The sequence below is a fragment of the Diceros bicornis genome, chromosome X (assembly GCF_020826845.1).
Source record: "Diceros bicornis minor isolate mBicDic1 chromosome X, mDicBic1.mat.cur, whole genome shotgun sequence".
NCBI lineage: Eukaryota > Metazoa > Chordata > Mammalia > Perissodactyla > Rhinocerotidae > Diceros > Diceros bicornis.
In genome coordinates, this window is record NC_080781.1 from 16,724,910 (window position 1) to 16,750,620 (window position 25,711).

The 25,711-nt window shown below is 44.9% G+C and overlaps 1 protein-coding gene across 4 annotated transcripts in view; it reads right to left on the minus strand.

Annotated features, from left to right (window-relative positions):
• Positions 1-25,711, minus strand: part of MAP7D2 (MAP7 domain containing 2) — a 103,632-nt gene that overhangs the window by 67,054 nt on the left and 10,867 nt on the right. Inside the window, exon 1 of one of the 4 annotated variants that reach the window (XM_058535542.1) lies at positions 22,514-22,580. The exons of the other annotated variants lie outside the window; for them this stretch is intronic. The gene's annotated coding sequence lies outside the window, so the exon portion shown is untranslated. Of the gene's footprint in view, positions 1-22,513; positions 22,581-25,711 lie in introns of those variants that run through there. 4 annotated transcript variants of the gene reach the window in all.

The window sequence follows — 25,711 nt, forward strand, 5'->3', positions numbered from 1 at the left end:
ACTGGGGAAGCGTCTAGGCCTTAGTTTTCTTACCCGTTAAATAGGGATAATAATAGTACCTGTGTCATAATGTGAAGCTTAAAGAAGACTATATGTAAAGCTCTTAGCACACATTAAATGCCTAATAAACAAACATAAGCTAATAGTATCATCACCATCATTATTGGTTTAGATATGGCCCTTAAATGAGAATGTAAATACAAGTGCTTAGAACATATTAAGCTCTCAGAAGGCATTAGCATTCATCAGTATCATTATTATCATCCACTCCACCACCATGGCTACTACTACAGTCTAGAACTAGCCCCTGATCCCCCGATCTTTAAACCCTGCTTTCAAATCGGCAATGTCTTCCGCTTGCCCCAGGCCTCCAGCAGGCGACCTATCAGGCATCTCAGGAACTCCTGCTCCTGCCTGGAGCTCTGGCAGGCTGGGCCCTCCACTATTAGAGCACCACTATGTTAATGAGGGGCGCCTGGGCCAAGGCAATGCAGGCCTTTGTTAAAACCCACCCGATGGAAATGTGTGCATTTCAGTGTATGATACTTACTTTTAACGCCACATCAACTGCAACAACAAACAGAAAAGGCAAAATTCAGTGCCTGCTGACCTGCCATATGTCATTAGTGCCCAAGCCTGCAAAGAATAATCCTGGATCTCCCTGGCAACCACATCCTCACTGCGGCCCTGTGAAGAGGTGAGGGGACTCGGACTCCAAGGGCAGCATGGGAGACACGACGTATGCCTCACCAGGGCCAGCGTGGGAGCTGAAGTCAATTGCAAAGGCCCAGGGACTGGCTTGAGCTGCAGGGCTCTTAAAGAGCATCTGGTGATTCAGGAGATAGGAGGTCTAACAGGCCAGCTCCTTGGTCCTGGACTCTTCCTCGACAATTGTTCTCTTCCAGGGTCACTGTTAACCAGCCTTTCTCATGCCTTTGTCTCCACCTCACACCAGATCCCAGCTAACAATGTCCAAATGGCCTGGCTCTCTCCATAGCCATCAGTAAAACTGTCTCTGATGGATCACCTCCTCAGTCACGCCAAAAGCTCAGCCCTGGGGGCTTCTTCTTGGCACCATTCGTGTGGCCTGCCCAACAGCACCCCAGTTAAGGGACCTTGAGTAAATCCCTTCACATCTCAGAGCTTCAAGTTCCTCTTCTGTAAAGCAGGAATGTTCCTACCTACTTCCCAGGGTTATGGAGGGCCTTGTGAAAATGCCTGGCAGCAGGTGTACTCACAGTTGGCTCCCTTTCCCTGATGATAAATGAGAACACAGACCAAACAAGTTGTGGCAGACGCTCACTGGGCCTCTGAGCCCCAGGCCACGGAATTGTAAGCTCCATATTTGTCTTCCAAGAACCCCACAAAATTCCCCCAGGAAAACCCCCCACAACCTCTTTAAAAGGTCACACTTTCCATTCTAAGACATGCTCTGCCTAGCTGATAATGCACTTAGAAGGTGAGCTGAACAAAGTCAAAGGTAGCTAAAAGAAGACAAATGGCTAGAAAAATTCAACTTGATTAATTACCTACTGAGCAGTGTGATGCACAAACTTAACTCCCACTCTGACTCCTCATCTGTCCCCCTCATCAGGGGACAGGAGTTACCTAGATTCCTGTGTTTCTACAATAAATTTAATACAAGTATGTATCATTTCAAAAGGATCCAACATGCACAGCATACTCTATTCACAACTTGATTTTCTAGTTAAATGAAACCTACATAATTTTCCCTCTACCCTTCTGAGTTCTTGGCTGGGATCCCCTGTAATACAAACAGAAGTTTATTAACACGTATACCTCCTGTATACAAGGGAGATTCCCAGGAAAACAGTCAAACTCCCCGAAATGGCCCAAGCCATCACCTTAAATACCATCTTCAGCTAAAGAATAAAGAAAGATGTTGGTGGGGGGAGCAATTCACGGAAGGTGAGAGAAGGAAATGTTTGTTAAACAAAGGTTGCCCTAGTTGCTTAAAAGTTCAACATAGGGGCCGGCCCGGCGGGTGCAAGCGGTTAAGTGCGCGCGCTCCGCTGCAGTGGCCCGGGGTTCGCCGGTTCAGATCCCGGGCGGGCACTGACGCACCGCTTGTTAAGCCATGCTGTGGCGGTGTCCTATGTAAAGTAGAGGAAGATGGGCACAGATGTTAGCCCAGGGTCAGTATTCCTCAGCAAAAAAAAAGAGGAGGATTGGCAGATGTTAGCTCAGGGCTGGTCTTCCTCACACACACACACACACACACACACACACACAAAAGTTAAACATAGAGTTACCATACGACCCAGAAATTCTACTCTAGGTATATACCTAGAGAACTGAAAACATATGTTCACACAAAAACTTGCACATGAATGTTCACAGCAGCACTGTTCATAATAACCAAAAAGTAGAAACAGCCCAAATGTCCATCTGATGAATGGATAAACAAACTATTGTGTATCCATACAACGGAACATTATTCAGCCATAAAAAGGAATGAAACATGCTACAACATGGATGAATCTTGAAAATATTATGCTAAGTGAAATAAGCGAGACACAAAGGCCATATAGTGTATGGCTCCATCTATATAAAATGTCTAGAATAGGCAAATCCAGAGAGACAAATTAAGAGAAGTGGTAGCCAGGAGCTGGGGAAAGGGATAAATAGGGAGTGACTGCTGATGGGTACATGTTACTTTTTGGGGTGATAAAAATGTACTAAAATTAGACAATGGTGATGGTTTCACTGCTTTGCGAATATACTAAAAACCACTGAAATGTATACTTCAAAAGGGTTAATTTTATGGTATGTAAATTATATCTCAATAAAGCTGTTATACAACACACTGGAGAAAAAACAAGACAAAGGTTGCCCGGCTATGCAGGTAAGTCTCTCAGGTGAAAAAGTGATCTCTGGTAATAGCTTTATTCCTGGTACAGGCCCCCTCTCTAATGTAAATTTCCTTTATAAATGTAGACTTTCCTTACAAAAGGGTAACTTCTACTGTTTTCAGAGCTTCTCTAGTGTCTGCATTTCCTCAAAATAACCCCTATGCCAAAGAGGCATATTTTGGGTGGCACATTCTGCTACCCTTCAACAGCTAAGTGCAGGGCTCGCCAAGGTAACTGCGTGGCTCCGTGCTAAGGTCCGCCTTCCCAATCTTCTTGCTGTGTAGTGGCCGCACAATTCTCTCTCCTCCACCTCCACGCTCCCCTGCTCTGTGCATCTCTGGTCATCCCAGAACTGTTTGCAGTCACAAGAATTTGGACTGTACCCATCCCATCAAGGGTGATCACAAAAAAAAAATTAGGGAAATGGGAGCTGGCACCAGAAAAGGGACTGAACATGGACAGCAAAGTGTAAAGGTTTCTACCATGGACAGGGCACACAAGGACAGGCGTCTGAACTTGACCTCAGGGTCCTTTCGAGATGGAGAGGCTCCGACACACGGGGCTTTGGCGTGAGCATCTGGAGGCTCACTTGAGGCAGGGCTGCAGTCAAGGGGTAAGGCTCCCATCTGCAGACAGAATGACCCTTGAAAAGCCCTCCCATCTCCCAGCAAGAACGGAGAAGGCAGCTGGGTACAGTGCCTGGGAGGGAGAGCGCCAGAGCCAGACGGCCTGGGTTCCATTCCCACAGAGATCATGGAGCATCAACGGAGAGGGAGAGGGGAGAAGGGAGAAGGGAGAGGGGAGAGGGGAGAGGGGAGAGGGGAGAGGGGAGAGGGGAGAGGGGAGAGGGGGAGGAAGAGTGTGTGTGTACTGCTCAGAACACTGCCTGCACTCCCTGCTGCACAGTCATTGCTCAATAAATGTTAGGCATCATTATTTCTAAGCCTAACCCAGCCAGGACTGTCCTTCATCGGTGGGGCAGAGGCGAGTTCAGGGGTTGCACTCCAGGGGAAGTAGTTGTTTGCAGTGAGGGTTGTGTCTTGTGAAAATGCAAGCCCCCAACTCCCCATCCTGAATTAAGACCCAGAAAGGCCCTGGACATCTGGAAAGGCCAGACACAGGGGAAAAAGATGATGCTTCCTGTTTGCTTTTTCAACAACAAAGTACAAGAAACTTACAAACGTCTCTTTGAAACTGTGGACAGAATCCAGCAGGTAATAGCTAGTAGAGAAATTAACTGTGGTGTTCCCATTATTAGTACTGTTATTTGATGTTCTCTTGAGGGTGATGTGTGTGTTTAGTGACCATGAAAGTAAAAAATGTACAAAGGATCCCAGAGGGTTACTGGAGCCCCTTCTGGCCAATCTTCACGCCACTCTTGGCCCAGTTGCCCGTACGGTCGCAAGGCCCTGCAGTGGGAAGAGCTGCACTGTTCAGCATGACTGAGGCAGACGAGAGAGTTCCTTGTCCCAAACCCCTTATTTTGTCCTTGTTTCCTGAGTATTTCCACACACTGACACGCTCGTGGACACCTGAAGTCCCTCCACTCTCACCGTTACAGGGTTGGTAGGAGCCTTCAGGCCCCCTCCCTGAGTACAGCCCTTTGTTCCCAGGCTGCCTGCTCCCTCTCTGCCATCTCACTGGGCACCAGACCTGAACTCCAACCACTGCTGAGCAACTCAACCATCCAAAGTGAACGCTCCTGCTCCAGGCCCCTCTCTTCCCAGTCTCAGCTCCTGGCAGCTCAGCCCCCCATCAGCGATGGCCCCAGCTCTGTCAGCAAGCGGAAGGGCCACTGATAGGGATACTGAAACTGAATCCAAGTCCTCAGTGCACTGCTCAGGCCTGCTTCCCCATCGGCTGGCCTCGGTTCCAAGAAGATTCCTTAGTTTTAAAACAAAATACAAAGAGGAAATAAAGAGGCTAGGAAAAAAAAAATCACTCTTTGTATAGCAAACAATTTGGAGACATATTAAGAATTTTGAAAGTCGCAACCTCCTGTTCCTTTTCTCCCTGAAAAGTAGGCGCAGCCCCACCAACCTACGCAGATGCCCTGCATCTGGCATCCTCAGCTCAGCCACAACATAATTCTTAGACAAGGACAATCTTCAAGGGCACTTTGAGGCCTTGAGGCAGAAACAGCTTCCTAGCTCAAATAGATTCTTTTTAAACCGCAAGAACAGAGCACACTGTGTGCCCCCACTCAAATCATTCAGAGCAGTTTGGTGGGCCTTTTTAAACAGCTTTGCAGATATCTCCAGCTTGTTGATTAAATTTACCCCCACCTCATCCCTCTGCAACCCGCCCCTATCCCATCCTCCTTAAATATCTCTTCGGAAAAACAAAAGGCATGTGAATCTTAAAATTCTACTTACTGCTGCAGGGGGTCAAAAGTCTCTTTTGAAAATAGTTAAGACTACAGATTGTGATACTGACAAGAGAAAAGGTAAAACAAGGATCTTGATATTTGTTTCTGAGAAAGATTTTTGCAAAGTAAAACAACAAGGCCTTCAGAGGTGAAGTCCCAAGGTTTACGGGCATGTGCAGGCTTCTGTTTTGGCTGCTCCACAGAAAAGGTCCTGCCATTTGCAGACAACACATAAGAAACGCCCTCTCGTGAGCTACAGTTATGTTGGAGCATGGGCGCCTTGCCTATTGTGGCAAGGCCATGTTTCTTTCCTTGTTTTTCATTGCAGGAAGATAAAAACTGACATACATATTTTTTCAAATCTTGTATGTTGCCTATCACCCGCAAACGCCATTATCAAAGAACAACAATATACTGCTGCTGTTGAAGCGTGCGAGCTTATCACAGCAATCAGGTTTTGGATTCACCACATTATTTTAAATTAGCAAAACTGTCACACTTAAAGGTCACTACACACATTTCTATTACAGCTCACCTAAAACCAGTGCTTTAATGACCATTGCCTTCAAAAAACGGCATGCTATACAATCCTTATATTCTAATACAGTGGTTCTCAACCAGGGGTGATTGCACCCTCAGGGGACACCTGGCAATGTCCTGAGACATTTTGGGTTGTCAGAACTGGGGGAAGGGGTGCTACTGGCATCTAGGGGGTTGAGGCCAGGGATACTGCTAAATATCCTACAGTGCACAGGACACCCACCCACCCACACACACACACACACAATCATCTAGCCCCAAATGCCAGTAGTGCCAAGGTTGAGAAACCCTGCTCTAGTAAAGCTGCGCTACATGTGACAAGCAGAAAAACCTCCTTTACACTGTGTACACCTTGGTTCATGCCACATCAATATACAGCAGTAAGAAAAAACTAGAAAATGATAAATACAGAATAAATATGATTCCCATTTGGGCAGCTTTGTTAAAAACTGTAGCAATTTATAGTAATATCCACTGTATTTTTTAAAATTCTTCTTCAAAAACTAGAGTCAATAAACTTCTTATAGGTGTTTGGCAGCATCAATAGACATAATTTGTTCCCCTAGGTAGGACTGTGACTAAATGCATTAATACTTGTGGTAAGGATTTTATAACAATCATTACAGAACAAACTGCCTTCCTGGATGGCAGAGCAGTGAAACGGTGGTGAGACTCCGCAACAGAGGCCAAGACAATGTACTGCCCTCAAGACCTAGAGTGAGAAGGCTTACGTGGCCAGGTCACCCTCTCAACAGGCCGCCCCACGGAGAGCAAACACATTCCATCTGCCTTTACATGGCCGTCACAGGCCCTACCGGGCAAAGGAGTTCCCTCCTACGGACATTAGTACAAATCATACTCTTAATCATAATCACTGCTGATGGAAACAATTCATATTATGTCTTAGAACAAATATCCTGCTCACTTACCAGGGGTACCAAAGAAGAGGGAGAGAAGAGAGATGGATAGAAGCAGCTTTGATACCTGTAAAATCCAATAAGCATTTGAAAACTGGGTTTAGTTGATTTGATCAGCACTAAAAGGAAGTCTTATGTATTTGATCAGAGTTATTAAAAAATATAGCATTTTCCTTTGGGCACTTTTTTTACCACAAAGAATCAGTAAAATATAGGTTGCCTCATGACTGCAGACATTGTGTCCTTTCTTATAGCAGCAGGAAGGACATCTGCGTTCCCAAGGCAACCCAAGGTTTCACTCATCCATACAGCACCAAGTACTTTCATCAAGCACAGTATCTTCTGAGGTTTCAAAATTGGAGTTCTCTGCTCAGGACAGGGCATGATGGTCCTACGCACACCATAGCCAAGACAGTCACCAAATGTCAGAAACAAAGATAAAGAGCAGATACTGGGATAAAACACTTTCTGAAGTTCTTCTCCAGGTGATCATTCAAGCTGATTAACAAGCCACTTGGTCCAATTCCATCTAAGGCCTTCCTCGACGCAGCGAGGCATCCACGAGGAGCATGTACAAGCTAAAGGCAGTTCAAACTCAGGGAGGCCCTAAAATGCAGCCTGGTCCTTCTCCAAGCCCTCTCTCCACTGTCCCTTCTCCCTGCCTCTCACACCGCTAAGGCCTGCCCTTGTACCCAAGCCTGTCCTCACAGCCCACCCAGGTGGGTCCAGGGCCTGGCCCATGGAAACTCGATCCCCCTATTTCAGCTATGTGGTGAACGAATAATCCAGATGCGAGTTCAGGAGGATTTGAACCAGAGTAGAACAGAAAGGAAAGAATGAATTTTAGCCCAGAGAGGTAGAGGCTACACAAATAGGGAACGGAATAGAGGTGGGGAGGAGAGAGCCAAAGGAAACCTGAGGTTCTGGGCCTGCGGAGCCCTGAGAACCGTGGTTGGCACTATTTGCAGAAATAGGGAAGTAGCCTTGGGAGACGTGGGGGGAAAGTGATAAGTTTGGTTGTTAAGGAATTTGGGGAGCTTGGAAAATAGCTAAATGGGAGATTTCACCAATAGCCAGTCTAGTGACTAATGATAATAATGATGAGAAAAATAATGATGATGATAACCAACATTGATCATGCCAGGTCCGGTCCTAAATGCTTCACATGTCTAAACTCATTTAATTTTCACAACAAACCTATGAGGTAAGTACTATTATTGTCCCCAATTTCCAGGTAGGGAAACAGAGATTAAACACTTTCCTGAGATCATACAACTAACTGGTAATGGCAGAGATGAGATGCAAACTCAGGTGCTCTGACTCCAGAACTACAGATGGGGGGGTGACAGTTGCCTAGAGGTGAAAGGCAAGGCCTTGCCTTAACGGCATTGATTGCAGAGGAAACTAGATTCTACATGCACAACAGAAACCTGCCACATGTACTCAACTCTAGCCTTCTAACTCATCTAAGGAAAGGACTTTTAGAACCTGCCTTGGACAATAAATCTTCACAAATCTAGCCCTCTGTATTTTCAGAACTTGCAATATTTCAGACGCATGTGACTGACTATTGCTGAGTAAAATTATATGAAATCATTTCACCTCTCTGCAAACTGTCATGGTCTAACTCAACTAAACATCCAGTCCAGGCTCAAAAATACATAAACAAATCAACTCCAGGGTTTAAGAAGGTCAAGATTCTTTTAATTTATGGATTCAGCAACGAATTTCTACACATTAAACCTCCTGTAAATATATGATGTATTGTTATGTGACAGAAATATACCAAAAATAACTTTCTGTGTAAAAAAGTTCTGTGCTTGGAAGTCATGTCACAGGGCCCTTGGCCCAAAATAAGGAGCCACTTCTAGCTGAGTCTGAGCATTGTTGCTGCAGGGCTGGTCCAACTCAGGTCTGGAACTCTTTGCAAACTGTAGGTAGCTACCAGTATTGTAAATAAATAGTGTTAAGACTGACCATAAAGAGGCAAAAGGGAATGTTTTGGGAAGATGGAAGTGTTCTAAAACTTGATTGTGGGAGTAGCTGCACAACTATATAAACTCAAACTGCTCACTTAGAATGGATGAACTCACAGTAGGTCAATTACACCTCAAGAAAGTTGCAATAGAAAGAAAAGGAGAGAGGGAAGAATAAGATAGGAGAGGAAAGGAAAAGGAATAGAAAAGCAAGCACAAATATAGGAAGGGTAGGCATTGTTTTGTAAAAATCTGTTTCACAACAACAGACAAACACACAGACAGAGATTGGACTGGTGGTTACCAGAAGGGAAGTGGGGAGGGAGGAGGGTGAAAGGGGTGATTAGGCACATGTGTATGGTGATGGATTGTAAATAGTCTTTGGGTGGTGAACATGATGTAATCTACACAGAAATCGAAATATAATGATGTACACCTGAAATCTATATAATGTTATAAACCAATGTTACCGCAATAAAAAAAAAAACCTGTTTCAACTACATCGATATGTACATTGTAATATGTGTTTCTAACTGTGGAGTTATTCATGATCCAAAAAGCCAGAAAGCTCCTGCTCCAGTGGAATGATATCTAGGGGAGTGCTGTGCAGTCTTGATAGGAATCCCCCTGGGATCTCGTTATAATGCAGGTTCTATTCAGTAGGTCTGGGGGCGAGTCTGCATTTTGAACAAGCTTCTGGGTGATGCTGATGTTGCTGGTCTGTGGACTCCACTTTGAGTAGCAAAGAGCTGGGGTACAAATTGAAGCTGAGCTGGCAGGTATATACAGACTTAAGACTGTCGTTGTTGGAAGGATCCTTACAAAAATCTAGTACAGTGTTTCCCAAACAGACAAGATCATGAGAACCTTGTAGGGGTACTTATTAAAAATACACATTCCTGTAATGAAGACAGTATGGTATTGGCATAAGGATAGACACACAGATCAACAGGACACAACGGAGAGTCCAGAAATCGACCTACACAAATATGAGCAATTGAATATTCGACAAAGGCATCAAGGTAACGCAATGGGAAAAGAATAGTCTCTTTAATAAATAGTACTAGAACAAGTGGACATCCACATGCAAAAACATGAACCTCAATCCATACCTCACATCATATGTAAAAATTGACTCAACATGGACCTACAAAATTTCTAGAAGAAAACATAGGAGAAAATCTTCACGACCTTGGGGTAGGCAAGGATTTCTTAGAACACAAAAAGCTCAAACTATAAAAGAAAAAAATTAATAAATCAACTTCATCAAAATTTAAATCTGCTCTTCAAAAGACACTGTTAAGAAAATGAAAAGGCAAACCAGACAAGGAGAAAATATTCACAATACAGATGTCTAACAAAGACCATGTATCCAAAAGATAATAAAAAATTATTTTAAAAACACACTTGAACCTAACATAAAAAAGAAAACTATTTACCAATCTTATTTGTGAATAAAGATGTAAAATTCTGAAATAAAATATAAGTAAATTAAAAAATTCCTACAGCTAAATCAAACAACTCAATAAAAAAATGGGCAAAAGATATGAACAGACACTTCACATGCCAAGAAGCACATGAAAAGATGCTCAATATCTTTCATCAGCAGGGAAATGCAAAGTAAAACCACAATGAGATACCATTATATAACGACTAGAATGGCAAAAAAATTTTTAAATTCCACAAAAAATTGACCATACCAAGTGCTGGTGAAGATGCAAAGCATCTAGAACTCTCCTACACTGCAGGTAAGAATGTAAACCAGAACAACCACTTGGGAAAAGAGCTTGGCACTTCCTTTCCCAGCTAAAGCATATATTTGTCATATGACCCAGCAATCCCACTTTTAGGGATTTACCCAAGAGAAATGCAAACGTGTGTCCACAAAGCGGTTTGCACATGAATGTTCACTATCTTTGTCCATAATTGCCAAAAACTGGAAACAAACCAACTGTCCATCAGCAAGAGAATGGCTAAAACAGTAACGCAGCGAAAACACTAGTATATGCTCAGTGAGAGGACTACTCCTCAGCAATAAAAGGAATGAATTACTTATACACACACCCAACATGGATGAACCTCAAAAACACACTGAATGAAAGAAGCCAGAGAGAAAAGAGTATATCCTATATGATTCCATTTATACAAAATCTTAAAAGTGGCAAAACTAATCCATAGTAACAGAAAGCAGATCAGTGGTTGCTTGAGGCGGGGGGTGGGGAGTGTCTGCAAGGTGCAGCAATGGGAACGTCTGTATTTTGATTGTGGGGGTGATTTCAGAGCGTATACATGTGTCAAAGCACATCTATCAGTACACTTAAAATAGGTGCATTTTCTCCTATGTAGATTATACATCCAAGTGTATGTAAGTACATAAATTATATGTATATACTCAATAAAGTTATTTAAAACATAAAGATTCTCAAACTCCTCCTCAGACCTGGTGAACTGGCATCTCCCAGGAGGGGCAGAGAACCTGAATTCCCAACAAGCAGCCCAGAGAGTTCTTAGGGTCAGATAAGTGAGGGAAATACTGTTTTAGTCCACTTCACAGGAGCAGAAAAGGGAGGCGTAGTGAGATGAAGTGGCTTTATGAAGGTCCCAAATAAACAGTTAGCAAGTGCCCCTGCTCACAGGAATGAGTGTATATCAGTATTTCATCTAACAGCCAAGAGTAGAGGGAAGAGGGCAGGACAAGAAGGGGAGAAGACAGCAGTGTCCGTGACGCGGCCTGCTTCATCCAAGCAGCATTTAGCAGGCCATAATAAAAAGCAGTAAATAAATTATTTCCACTTAAGACAATAAGAGCCCAGTTAACATTAATAAGTCATTTAAATATCATTCTGTCTACATCTCAACCTGCTTCTCAGATGCGGCCCTGGGTCTGAGCTTGAACAGAACCATTTCCCAAGGGACTCTGCCCTCCTGCCACACCGAGCTCCTGTCTCTTTTTTTGCAGGAGCCAGGGTCTCTCTCACCTCCAGGCCTTTGCACAAGCTGCCTGGAAAACCTTCCCCCGCACCCCGGCACACACACTTTGACTATTGTTGGATGGGTGGCTACTTCCTCCAGGAAGCAGTCCCTGCTCTACGCTGGTAACCCAGGAGGGAGTATTCTCTGTGTCCCCACAGCCCCTATCCCTCCTCAGCATGCCGTTGTGACACTCTAGCTCCACCTGGTCTTTTATCTTGTCTACCACTGTTTTCCCAGCGTTCAGGCCAGAGGAGGCTCTCAGGAAGTATTTGTTGTCCAAACACCTCAGATATCACTCCATCTGCCTATCTGTGAGACTCTTAAGGCTGGTGTCTTCTCCATCAGCCTCTACTTATTGGATAAAAGAATTCTTTTCCTCAGGGGAAACAATTAAATACCTATACCTGTCACATTCAGTTCTGAGGGCAAAATACTTCTAGGGCTCCCCAGGTGTGGGGACTTGGCTGGGCTCAGATAGGTGCCTCCAGACCCAGACACTGACACCCCAGGACCCAGGCAGGTGTGACTGGGGTCCCCTGGGAAGAGCAGCATCAAACCAACTGAGCCAACAGATATGTGTCACAGCCACCGACATAACTTGGCTGCCAGTGTAGACAAACCTGGTTCTCATCTGGACACGGAGAACTGACTGGCAAATGGCAGCTCCTTCCTTATCAATCCTGATGGCATCAGTTTTAGGAAAGCTACAATAGCTTAAACCACTGGTCCTCAAACTTGACTTTGCATGGGAATCACCTTGAGGGGTTGCAAAAACACTAGTGCTGGTCCCGACACCCAAAGATCCTGATTTCATAGGGCTGGGGTGGGATGCATGAATTTGCATTTCTGACAAACTCCCAGGTGACAATCATGTTGCTGGTCCCTGGACCACACTTTGAGAGGCCCAGGCTTGAACTGCTTAAACCACAAAGACATTTGTGATCTCATTTATCAAGGGGTATTTAGGAAAAGAATCTTGGGGTTCGTTCAGTGGCTGGAAGATGAAGGACCCAAGATCTTTTTGCTTTTCCACTCAGGCATCCTCAGTGTGTCTCTCCTCATGATCACGAGATGGCTGCCACAGCTCCAGCATCACATTCTCACAGGAGAGCAGGTGAACTGGAATGAAGAGGGTAGGAGCCAAAACAGGGAGGAGGGGGCTCTCTCCTCATGCCCATTTCTCTTTGACCCAAGAAAGACCCCTAGTCATCTTCCCCTTAAGTCTCCTTGGCTGGTACTGGGTCACATGGCTGCAAGGGAGACCAGGAGGGTGAGTACATGATGAAGGGGAATGGAATGACTTAGGCTTGAAGCGACTCATAGCCTGGCCCCATTGCTGTCTACCCCAATACCTGAGCTCTGTAAGAAGGGAAGAACGGCTGTTGGGTAGGCAGTCAATAGCCCGCCCCACTATTCATGCTCCTGTGTGGATGCCCCACTGCCAGTCAGTGTCCCCAAACCAAGCCTGCACCGGCATGCCGCTAAAAACCAATCTGGCTTCCGCACCAGCTCTATAACAAACTGAAACAGCTCTCTTGGCCTCCTTTTTCCTTGTAAAACGAGGTTAGTTCTGCCTTTGCCACAGGGCAGAAGAGAGAACTAAATAAAAGAATGCGTTTGTCCGCTTCTTATCTTGGCCAGGCTGAGCTCTGGAAAGCTAGGGGCTGTGTCGGCTCTGTCCCACATCACAGGTTGGCGCGTGTCAGGCACTCAATAAACGTCTGAGGAGTGGACCAAGAGCTTCTCTTAAGCACCTGTCCTTAGACGCTGTCAAGGGCATTAATAGAAGTACCTTCTGGGGATCTTCACAGTAAAGGAGATGCTGCTGAAATAGAAGCTAGAAGGAAACGGGGCCTAACACCGATGACAAGGAGAAAAGACCAGCTGCTGTAAAAACAGAGCCGAGTGTTACAGAGTGTGATTCATTCAGCCAGGCTCGTGTGTAGACAGGCGTCGTTCACAGACACTGCTACGGAGGAGTGGGCGTGCAGGCCAGCAACCTCACCCGCACAACACACCGCAGGGGTGACAACCAGGCCGCGTCGCCCCTGCCGACCTCGACTGACCGGCTGTGGCTGCCTGGAGCATGGCGTCGGAAGGATGTTGAGGTCACTTCCAGGTGATGACTTGGGTCTGGCAAGGGGCAGAGTGGATAGGGGACTGCCAGCATATGTGTCACACACGTTTTGCAATCCTGGGATGAAATAACCGAGGGATGTTTATTTTGATCAAAAGAAACTGACTGACCTGGTCTTTGTGCTCATTTGAAGGCGCCACAAATCAAACTCGCCAGGCCTAAAATGGCTACTCAACGCTCTGACTCATGCAAGGCAGCATGCTGCCTGCCTTAGATGTATTTTTTCTACTCCTTAATACAATCCCAAGAAGTAGGTGTTATTAATCCCATTTTACTGATGGGAAACTGGGGTCCTGGAAGATTTTTTTCCAAGACAGAACTGAGTTAAGGGGCTGAGACTATATCTGGAGATGCCTCTAGGAGGCACTCCAATGCCTGGCCCCTACCCCTGTCCTCCTGGGGGTCTCAAGGCAGAGCCTGCACCAGATGCCAGCCAACTCTGACCATCTACAGTCAGGTCAGAAACGGTTCTCTGAGGCTAAAACCACCAGAAGGCTCACCATCTTCTGTTTTAAGAAACAAACAAAAACTCAAAGTTCCTCTCCAAACAGGAGCTTATTCTATTTCTCTCAACTAAAGTACACTCTGGAACACAAGGAAAGGCAGGACAGATCTTGTTCAAAGAGTACACTGTGTTTCTCTCTCATGTGGCTCAGAAAATTCCACAGAAAGGGCCTGCTGGTACTCGTTCTGTCCGCAGCAATATGGAGACCGAATAGAATGGAAGATATATATATAGCATGCCCGGGAACGAACACTGCTGATGTCTTTTTAATATCAAAAACAATTAGTAGATTCATTAAGTAGGACCCTGACTACCCTGTTTTGTCAAGATTATTTGTTTCGAGCAAGATGGTTTGCCTTGATTAAAGCTACCAGTAGCCAATAGTAAAGGATAAAATGTTTTAATTTGCCCACAAGAAATTACCATATCTACCATTCCCGGCAAAAACCTAAGCTTAGCCAAATCTTTCCTTGTGTTGATGTTTATAATCAACTGTGTTTTATGAAAACTATTATAGTTCTAAAGAGACGAGTAAAACATCGATGCCACCCAGCCTCTGCTTTCCCAGCGTTAACTGCCGAGCTCCAGGCAAGACTGTAATATCAACAGGGCTCAAATTCCACCTCGAGGCTTTGGCTTATTCCTCACAGAACCTAACCTGGAGCCTTGTATACAGCAGGCACACAATAAAATATGGCCCCTTAATACCAGCTAACATTTATTGAGCTCTTATTCTCAGCCAGGCACTGTATTAAGTACTTTGCACACATTATCTTATTTAAATTTCACAACAACCTCACGCCGTAGGATTTATTACTCTCCCCTTCCACAGAGGAGAGGAGGTTTCCAGAAAGGTGAAGTGACTTACTCAAGGTCACCGAGGTAATAAAAGGAGCAGAACCAGAATTCACACCCAGGGCATCTGGCTACAAAAGCAAGCAAAAAGCTACACTGAAGGAATAAACTACTCACGTCTAAGTGCACCAATATCTTCTTACTGCCAGTAACAGTGATTGGCATGTTGCGTACTGATATTTGCATATTTTGAAACTGCTTTACCATTAGTGACTATTAAATACTGTTTTTGTTAGAGAAGAAGCAAGTGACTGAATTTACACATCTAGAAACTGTGCATTTGATTTCAGTCCTGGCCCTCGCTCACACAGGAAGACCAATCATTCCCACAGCAGCTTCCGGCCCATAGCTCTTACTGGCCTAGCTCTTGAGAGCCCTGCAGCCCAGCCAGCGAAAAGACAGCCAGCCTCAGAGTGACAGAATGAAGGCAGGTGACTTCGAAGGGCATTCCAGAGCTCAAGAGTGGCTATCTGTCTCTCTCTGCTCTGTTGGATGAATTCCTGCAGCTGTACCCCATCCACCAATCCATTCACTTTGAGAGCTATTTAAGGAGGATTTACAGCTAAGCTGCCAATGTCAGAAGAGTTAAAAAAAAAAAGAAAGAAAGAAAGAAAGAAAGAAACGAGGGGCAAATGACAAGAATGCAATAGGGAGGGAAAGCAGAGTGGGTAGCTTATACTGTAACTTAGGAGGGAAAAAAAAATCACTGTTAAACAAGGATGCAAGAAAGCTGACCCCAAATCTGTAGAGACCTAGATTAGTGGCTGCATTGCCTAGGGCTGGGGGTTGGGAGGAAATGGGGAGTGACTGCTAATGGGCGTGGGGTTTCTTTCGGGGGCGATGAAAATGTTCTGTAATTGACTGTGGTATTGGTTGTACACTGTACAACTCAGTGAATATGCTAAACACCAATGAATTATACACTTTGAATGGGCAAACTCTATGGTATACCAAAAAAAGGAAAGAAAGCTGGCCAAGAATCAGAAGACCACAGTAAAACCATCCCCAAAGCATAAAATATTAAAACCACAGCTACAGGACGAGAACGAGAGAAAATCAGAGCACCCTGGTATGTACGAATGGCATATAATAACAAAAGTGGGGGAGTTTTTTTTTTTTTTTTTGTGAGGGAGATCAGTCCTGAGCTAACATCCATGCTAATCCTCATTTTGCTGAGGAAGACCGGCCCTAAGCTAACATCTATTGCCAATCCTCCTCCTTTTTTATGCCCCCAAAGCCCCAGTAGATAGTTGTATGTCATAGTTGCACATCCTTCTAGTTGCTGTATGTGGGACGTGGCCTCAGCGTGGCCGGAGAAGCGGTGCGTTGGTGCGCGCCCGGGATCTGAACCCGGGCCGCCAGTATTGGAGCGCGCGCACTTAACTGCTAAGCCACGGGGCCGGCCCAAAAGTGGGTGAGTTTTATTATTTGCCTCAAAGCAGAGAAATCTGAAGTCTGAAAATCAAATATTTAATGCATTTATTGTAAATGATTTTTTTTTTTTTAGGAAGATTGGCCGTGAGCTAATATCTGTTGCCAACCTTTCTCGTTTTCTTTTTTCTCCCCAAAGCCCCAGTACATAGTTGTATATCCTAGTTGTAGGTCCTTCTGGTTCCTCTATGTGGGATGACGCCTCACCATGGCTTGATGAGTGGTGTGTAAGTCCGCACCCAGGATCTGACCCTGCGAACCCCGGGCCGTTGAAGCGGAGCACATGAAAGTTAACCGCTACACCACCGAGCCAGCCCCATGTAAATAATCTGTTTTATGTTTGGAAATACAAGTAGTTGAAGAATTTGGGATCAGAACCAGAGAAGGAACAGAACCAGTCCCAAGCCAGGGAAGGACATAAGACAAAGCAAACATGGGAGGTGTGACAAAGCAGAAAGAAGCCATATAGGGGCCAGCCCGGTGGCGCAGCGGTTAAGTGCGCGTGCTCTGCTTCGGCAGCCCAGGGTTTGCAGGCTCGGATCCCGGGCGCGCACCAATGCACCACTTGTCAAGCCATGCTGTGGCAGCGTCCCATATAAAGTAGAGGAAGATGGGCACAGATATTAGCCCAGGGCTGGTCTTCCTCAGCAAAAAGAGGAGGACTGGCAACAGATGTTAGCTCAGGGCTGATCTTCCTCACAAAAAAAAAAAGAAAGAAGCCATATAAAGGTCTCTCCAATCCTATAGAACCAGGCTTCCAGAGGATTCCTGAGGAGTCTGACCTATTTGTGAAGTTATTCAACATCCTGTTCCGTAAAACAAGGCCTCATAAGTAGCTGAAAATGTGTCAGGCAGCAGGGGAGTCTTTCTGAATTTTGGTCTGAAAGCCTCGCAGTGGGCAGAGTATTTCTTGCTGAAGACTGAATGGCATTTCAAGGATTTGGTACAAATATCCTCCTTTTTTTTTTTAAAGAATCTCATACTAATCCTGAAAGCTCCCTTCCTTACACTCAAGCCACCTTCAAGATTCTTTCTCTATCCCTCTGGTTCCTAAAAAGCTAGAAAAATCAGTGACTAGTGGGGATAATTGCACAACCTTGTGAATATACTAAAAACTACTGAACCAGGCACCTTACAAGTGTGAAAAATTTGGGTTATATGAATTATATCTCAATAATAATTTTTAAACTGTTCAAAAAAATTAGGGCCAGACATAGAATTAGCATATGAGCCAGCAATTCCACTTCTGGGTGTACACCCCAAAGAGCTGAAAGCAGGGACACAGACAGCTGTACACCCATGTGCACAATAGCCAAAAAGTGGAAGCAACCCAAGTGTCCACTGACAGGTGAATGGAAAAACAAATGTGCTACATCCATCCAGTGGAATATTAGTCAGCCTTAAAAAGGAATGAAATTCTCATTAAAACATCACTAAAAAAAAAAAAAGGAATGAAATTCTGATACATGCCACAACACGGATGAACCTCGAGGACATTATGCTAAGTGCAATAAGCCAGTCACAAAAGGATAAATACTGCATGATTTCACTTATATTACCTAGAACAGGCAAATGCATAGAGACAGAAAACAGAATATTGGTTACCAGGAACTAGGGGGAGGGGATAGTGGGGAGTCATTACTCAATGGGTACAAAGTTTCTGTTTGGGATGATGAAAAGTTCTGGAAATAGACAGTTGTGATGGTTACACAATATTGTAAATGTACTTAATGCCACTGAACTGACATTTAAAAATAGTTAAAATGGGGGCCAGCCTGGTGGCATAGTGGTTAAGTTCACGTGCTCTGCTTTGCCAGCCCAGGGTTCGCAGGTTCGGATCCTGGGTGTGGACCTACACACCACTTATCAAAGCCATGCTGTGGTGGTATCCCATATAAAGTAGAGGAAGATGGGCACAGATGTTAGCCCAGGGCCAATCTTCCTCAGCAAAAAAAAAAAAAAAAAGAGGAGGATTGGCAACAGATGTTAGCTCAAGGCTAATCTTCCTTAAAAAAAAAAAAGTTAAGATGGTAAAGTTTATATTATGTCTATTTTACCACAATAAAAAAGAATTTAAAAAAATCAGGGCCCTCTCATCTAAGAATCCACACGTGACACCTGCTTCAGGGTAATAAGGCAGTACAAAAAGATCAGAAAGTGAACACCCTTTTTGCATTACAGATTTGAGGTCAAAACATTTTAGTTGCATTAGTCAAGTTTCAGTTAGATTTAATGCTTACACATCCAACTCGGTCATTTGGAAGATGGATCAAAACCATCACAGCATGGATGAAATCTATATTTTACTTTCTCTATTAAGTAGCCACAACTGTAAGATAACCCTCTAGACCAGCGCTGTCCCATGGAACTCTCTCCAATGATGGGAATGTTCTGTATCTGTGCTGCCCAATACAGTAGCCACTAGCCACATGGGGCCACTGAGCAGTTAAAATGCGGCTAGTGCAACCGAGGAGCTTGATTTTTAATTTTATTTAATTGTAATTAATTATAATAGCCATACATGGCAAATGCCTACCATACTGGCCAGCACAGAGTCTGAAATCCTAAACTTAAAAACTTAAAGCATGCCACACAACTCCCTTGTCTAGCCAAAAGCCACGTGCAGTTTCCACAGTTCCAGGAAGTCAGATGATCTTGAGCTCTGAGCCAATTGGTGGGGTGAAGCATCTAGCACTGGGTGTCAAAGAGGGGTAGAGGGCAAAAAATAAGAGTGTCCCTCTATTCTCTTGTGTCCTCTGTAGAAAAATACTAACCACACAAAGTGGGAAGAGAAAGTTCACCTAGGACAATGAGAACTAGGACCTAGGACGAGACTCTGACACAGGAAGAAAAGGAATGCCACTGGCTGTACAGGCTCCTCAATAGGGCACAGCCGTATTCTTCAAGAATTTCAATATATAGGGCCGGCCCCGTGGCTTAGCGGTTGAGTGCGCGCGCTCCGCTGCTGGCGGCCCAGGTTCGGATCCCGGGCGCACACCAACGCACCGCTTCTCCAGCCATGCTGAGGCCGCGTCCCACATACAGCAACTAGAAGGATGTGCAGCTATGACATACAACTATCTACTGGGGCTTTGGGGGAAAAATAAATAAAATTATAAAAAATGTATATAAAAAAAAGAATTTCAATATATAAATTAAGCTCTGAGCAAGAGAAAAAGAAGCACCATTCCTGTGTAGAAGCTGGAGAGCGTGGCCAAAGACGGGCCTCCAGTAACTATCTGCTGAGTACCTGGCAGTGCTGTCCCGCTAACTACAGGGCACCTAAGAGTAAGTGACTGTTGGGGACTCACACATGCACAAGGAGTGTCCCCAGTTGTCCAGCCAGAATTAACTATTTGCTCATCTATGGCCTCATGGTCCATTTTTATAGTCCCACTTACGGTACTTCTCAGTGCCAGACTTGGATTACAGTAAGTTAGAGAAAGCCTACCTCCCTAGGTCACTAGCTCCTTGGAAGGCAAAACCAGTATATAAATATATCAATGTAAGTATATCGATAAAAATGTATACTATATGCACAAATATATTTGTATGTCCATAGACATCTGGTCTGGGGCCTTGTACTCGAAGTGCAGATGATGATAACCACACCTCCTTCCTCAGGGAGCACTACCTATGTGCAAGACACTGTGCTCAGCACTCTCCATGCATTACCTCATACAATCCTCCTGTCAACTCCGTGAGGAGTTTCTGTTACTATGCCCATTTTATAAGTAAAGAAACTGAGGCTCGAATAGACCAAGAACCTAACCCACGGCCCCACAGTTAGTGGCCAACCCAGTATCTGATCAGATTAAGATCTTAAGTGGTAAATTCTTTAAAAAAATTTTTTTTATATTTTATTTTATTGTGGTAAGGACACACCATGAGACCTACACTCTTAATAAACTTTTAAGTGTACAATATAGTACTGCTGACTCTAGGTACAATGTTGTACAGATCTCTAGAACTTATTCATCTTGTTTAACTGAAACTTTAGGCCTGTTGGTAACTCACTCCCCACTTCCCACTCCCTCTAGCCCTGACAACCACCATTCCACTCTTTGATTCTATGAATTTGACCACATACTTTAGATACTTCATATAAGTGGAATCATGCAGTATCTGTCTTTCTGTGACTGGCTTATTTCACAACGTCCTCAAGGTCCATCTATGTTGTCACATATTGCAGAATGTCCTTCTTTTTTAAGGCTGGATAATATTCCATTGCATGTATATTCCACATTTTTTTAACCCATTCATTTTTCCATGGACATTTAGGTTGTTTCTACATTTTAGCTATTGTGAATAGTGTTAATATCTCTTTGAGATCCTGATTCCAATTCTCTTGGATAAATACCCAGAAGTGGGATTACTAGATCATATGGTAGTTCTATTTTTTATTTTCTGAGGAACCTTCATACTGTTTTCCATAGAGGCTGCACCATTTTGCATTCCCACCAACAGTGCACAAGGGTTCCAATTTTTCCACATCCTCACCAGCACCTGTTGTCGTCTTTTGTTTTTTTGATAATTGTCATCCTGACAGGTATGAGGTGATATCTCATGGGTAAATTCTTAACTGAAGAAAGAGGTAAAAAGGCTCCACTATGGGGCAATTTGTGCAAAAGGTTAGAGAAGGCAGACGCTAATGTCACAGGAGTAAACAGCAGACAGAGTCATGTGAGGAGCGTTTAAGGGACAGGGTCGACAGAAGGCCCCAGGTCTCCTTACAGAGACTGGGAAGTTTTGTGACAAGGATGCTGAGTGGTTGTTCTGCCCGTCCACAGAGGGCACAGCAAGAGGAGAGGCATTTAGAGGAGAGATGTTTGTATGAACATAAAGGACTTCTTGACCCAGGAGGTGAGGGGTGCCCCTCCAGCCTCAGAGAATGTGGAGCAAAGATCCACTACTTGTCCTGGAAAAGGTTACCATGCACCTGCTTACAGAGGGTAGCTCACCCCACATTCTCTCTCGAGATCCCCTCTAGACCCGCAGTCTGCAAAGGCAAACTCCAAAAGGCCAGTCCCTCAGCCTCCTTGGTCCAAGATGACGGGGAGCGAAGAGGAAGCTGGGCCCAAGTCTTAGAGGACAGTTCTCAGCAGGAATGTAGCCATTTGACCTCCTCCACAACTGGAATACACCAGGCAGAGAGGAGAGGACATCCAGGAAGTCACCGGGACTCCATAAATACACGGTCACGGCCCTGTGCAGCCCGTCCCAACCCTCCTGGTGTATGTGCCGGCCACACCACTCAAGGCCCAGGCTTGCCTCCATTCTGGCACAGCTGGCTTGTTTCAGATCAGCCTGTGGATCACATGTGTACTTATTCAAATCTCTAAAGACATTGCATGTCTTTAAACAGGGACCAATAACCCCAGCATAGGTCTGTTACAGTAACTCCTACCCTGAGAGAATACTTCTCTCAAAAGACCGACTCCTTAACAATCTAAATACCGACCAGCCAGGTCTTGGTCGACAATAGACCAAAGGCCAAAGAAGTCCTGCGCCACACCAATGGCAAGGTTCCTCACATACACACCACACCCCAGAGGGTCAAAGTAACGCCAAGCCACAGGAATGCTGCCAACACCTCGGCGGCCTGGAAAGATAGGACTGAGGCCCTGAAATCTTATAGCCCTCATGAAACCAGGAGCTGTAAACTAGAGAACAAACCAGAACACAGAAAGTGGTTACTCACATCAGGGTGTTCTCAAAGGAAGCCACGTCCTGTCTGCCTTTGTCTAATACTAATCTTGTCTTCCAGGTTTATCTCCCTAGCGCCAAGACATTTGCACCCACCACTCTGTGTCCAGGGGCATCGGAAATTCATTTCTACTCTGGCTTCACCTTCCTCAGAAATTCCGGCCTCAAGTTTCCAAGGCGGGTTTAAGTCTACACACAGGACATTCCCTGAGATAAAGAAAGCCCTACTTACCTTTCAGTGTTTCCTTCTGCAACTGAGAAGCTGCAGGGTGTTGCTACATGAGCAGAGTCGAGGGAAAAGGAAAACCTGAGTCTCTGCAAAAGGTCCAAGATCAGACTCCCCAGAAGCCTGACTGCCGGAACTGCATCTCTCTCATTTACATACAGGCTGAAGTCACTTCCAACCAACGCCCTCAGGAGTTGAGGCCCACAGCTCCTTCTAGGGCATTACTCACGTATAGATTAACTATCTTGGGAAAGACAAGAGCGTGCAGAAGCTAGAGACCAGGTTCTTTGCTCTGGTCCAATTTTTGTTTGGAAGAAACCCTGCCTCGAGCCAGAGATGGGACTGTAAGCGCAGGCTTTCATTTACATCTCTGGCTCTGCTCACTTCTCTGCTGAAAACTGTCCTCAGTCATTTCTTACCATCCAAGGAGCATTTATCCAACCAGCTACTACTTACGACCTGCTGCATGAAGGAGTGTACAGTTTGGCCAAGACAGAGGCATACAAACAAATATTTATAATATAATACTGACAAGTTGCAATAAAGTTATATCAGAGCCAAGGAGGACACACTGCCTGGGGGTGGTGGCTGTGGTTGTGCCTCCACATCCCCATCAGAATGGCTAAAATTAAAAAGACTGACAATACCACGTGCTGACAAAGAGGCGAAGGAACTGGAACTCGCATGCTTTCCTGGTGGGAATGCCAAATGGTATAGCCACACGGTCGCAGAATAATGGCCCCCCAGAGATGTCCATGTTCTAGTCCCTGGAACCTGTGAAAATATTACCTTTTCTGTGACAAAAAAGCCTTTGCAGGTGTGATTAAGTTAAGGCTCTTGAGGTGGGGAGATTAGCCAGAATTTTCCAGGTGGGCCCAATGTAATCACGAGGGAGGAGATGTAACAATGGAAGCAGAAGTTGGAGAGAGAGGGAGACTGGAAGATGCTATGCTGCTGGCCTTGAAGATGGAGGATGAGACCATGAGCCAAGGAACACAAGCAGCCTCTAGAAGCTGGAGAGGGCAAGGAAACAGATTCTCCCCTACAGCCTCCAGAAAGGCTCTGCTGACACCTTGATTTTAGGACTTCTGACTTTCAGAATTATAAGATAAATTCTTGTTGCTATAAGCCATTAAATTTGTGGTAATTTGTTATAAGAGCAATAGGAAACTACTTCCAGCTGTTTGGGAAACAGTTGGGCACCATCTGCTAAAGCTGAACATATGCCTACCTTATGACCCAGCAATTCCACTCCTAGGCATGCATGCAACAGAAATATACCTGTATGGGCACCAAGAGATGTGTACAAACATGTTCATAGCAGTTTTAGTCAAAAGAATAAAAAACTGGAAATAACTCAATTGTCCATCAGCAAGAGAATGGATAAAACAAATTGTAGTATAGTCACACAATGTAATACTACCCAGAAATAAAAAGAAATGAAGCACTGGTATCTGCAACAACATGGGTGAATCTTACAGACATAACATTGAGTGAAAAAAAACAGACACAAAAAAGTATATACTTGATGAAAAAGTTCTGGAGATGGATGGTGGTGACAACTGCACAACAATTTGAATATACTTAATGCCACTCAACTATACACATAAAAATGGCTAAAATAGTAAATCTTATGTATATTTTGCCACAATAAAAATGTACATACTACATGAATCTATTTTAATAAAGTTCAAAAAGAAGGAAAACTAAGCTATAGTGAAAAGAGGTGAGAACAATGGTCACCTTCAGGGGGGTATTGTCTAGGAAGAGGCACGAGGGAGCCTTCTAGGAGCTGGAAATGTTTAGTTTTTTATCTGGGTGTTGGTTACACGGCTATATATGTAAATATTCACCAGACTGTATGCTTAAGATCTGTGCACTTTAGTTTCCAAAGACCAACCTCAAGGTTATTTGCACATGATTTCATTTACCTGCATTAGTGTTATCAACATTGTAAGGGAAATGGAAGAAAAAAGAAAAAACCACCAAAAGTGTGTGTGGTCAGGGAAGGCTTCAGGGAGGAGGTGAGGTGTGAGCCAAGGACTGAAGGATGAACATGGCAGATACAGAGAGGAAGGGAATTCTGGACACAGGGAAGAACACGCACATGGGCAGTGAGGTGCAAGGGGGTGCAGAGTGTGCTGCCACTACAAGCTGGGGGCGGTCACTGCCAGAGAGAGGGGGCTGGAGGGGTAAGCGGGAGGCCCATCCCAACACAGCTGAGAGACTCCGTCAACAGTTTAGACTGTACTCACGCTAGGCAGACGTCAGAGGAGGTTAAGCAAGAGCGTGACATGATGGATCCATGACAGGGAGGGTGACTTGGACAGAGGGACAGACACCCCTAAGGCTCTTGTGATAATGGTCAGGCCCTAGATGACAGGGTCTGACCCAGGCATTGGCAATGGCGATGTGGTCATGAGAGATGAAAGAGACAGAACCACTTGTCTTGGTTGTAATGGAAGAGAGGGAGGGGGAGGCTGGTAAGTCCATTGGCTCCAAGCCTACATGGCTGGTGATCCCGCTAACAAGAAGGGTGAAGACCAGACTACCCTTCCCTCTGCCTCCAGGGCCGGCAGTGGAGGATCATAGCATCTCAGAGTTGGAAAGCACCAATCAGATTACCCAGTGTACCATCTCATTTACAGACAAGCAACTGAGTTCTTGTCACGGGCCACAGTTTGTGAGGAACAAGCTGGAACGAGAGAGCTGAGGCTCATCTACTTTAGCAAGTATGTACTAAAGAAGAGGGAACAGGACTCATTCAGCTGTGGTGCCCAATGCCCCAAATGCCCTCCCCAACCTCACCCCCTCACCTCAGGGTATTCCAGCCTAGGCCTGTGGTCTCAGTCCCTGCTAACCTCTCACTGGAAAAGTTCTCCCAACAGTCCACCCAAATCCTGAATAGCTAACGGATTCATCCAATCGTTTGGTAATGCCTTGTACGTCAATCCGGTCTCTCCTCCAACCAAGTTGTGTAACCAAAACTGAGGCAGGGACAGGGAGGGGTTGGCTGGCCATGGACAACCCAGAGCCACCAGAAGCCAGAAATAAGTCTTGGCTACTAGGTTCCATCATGGCCCTAAAGACCTGATACGAACCACAGGAGCTAACCGCCAGTTCTGTTCTTGGTGGCCTGCGCACATCTGAGAGTGGCTGAATGACAGGCGCCAGACACCAGAGCTTGTAGAGGAGAAACCAAGA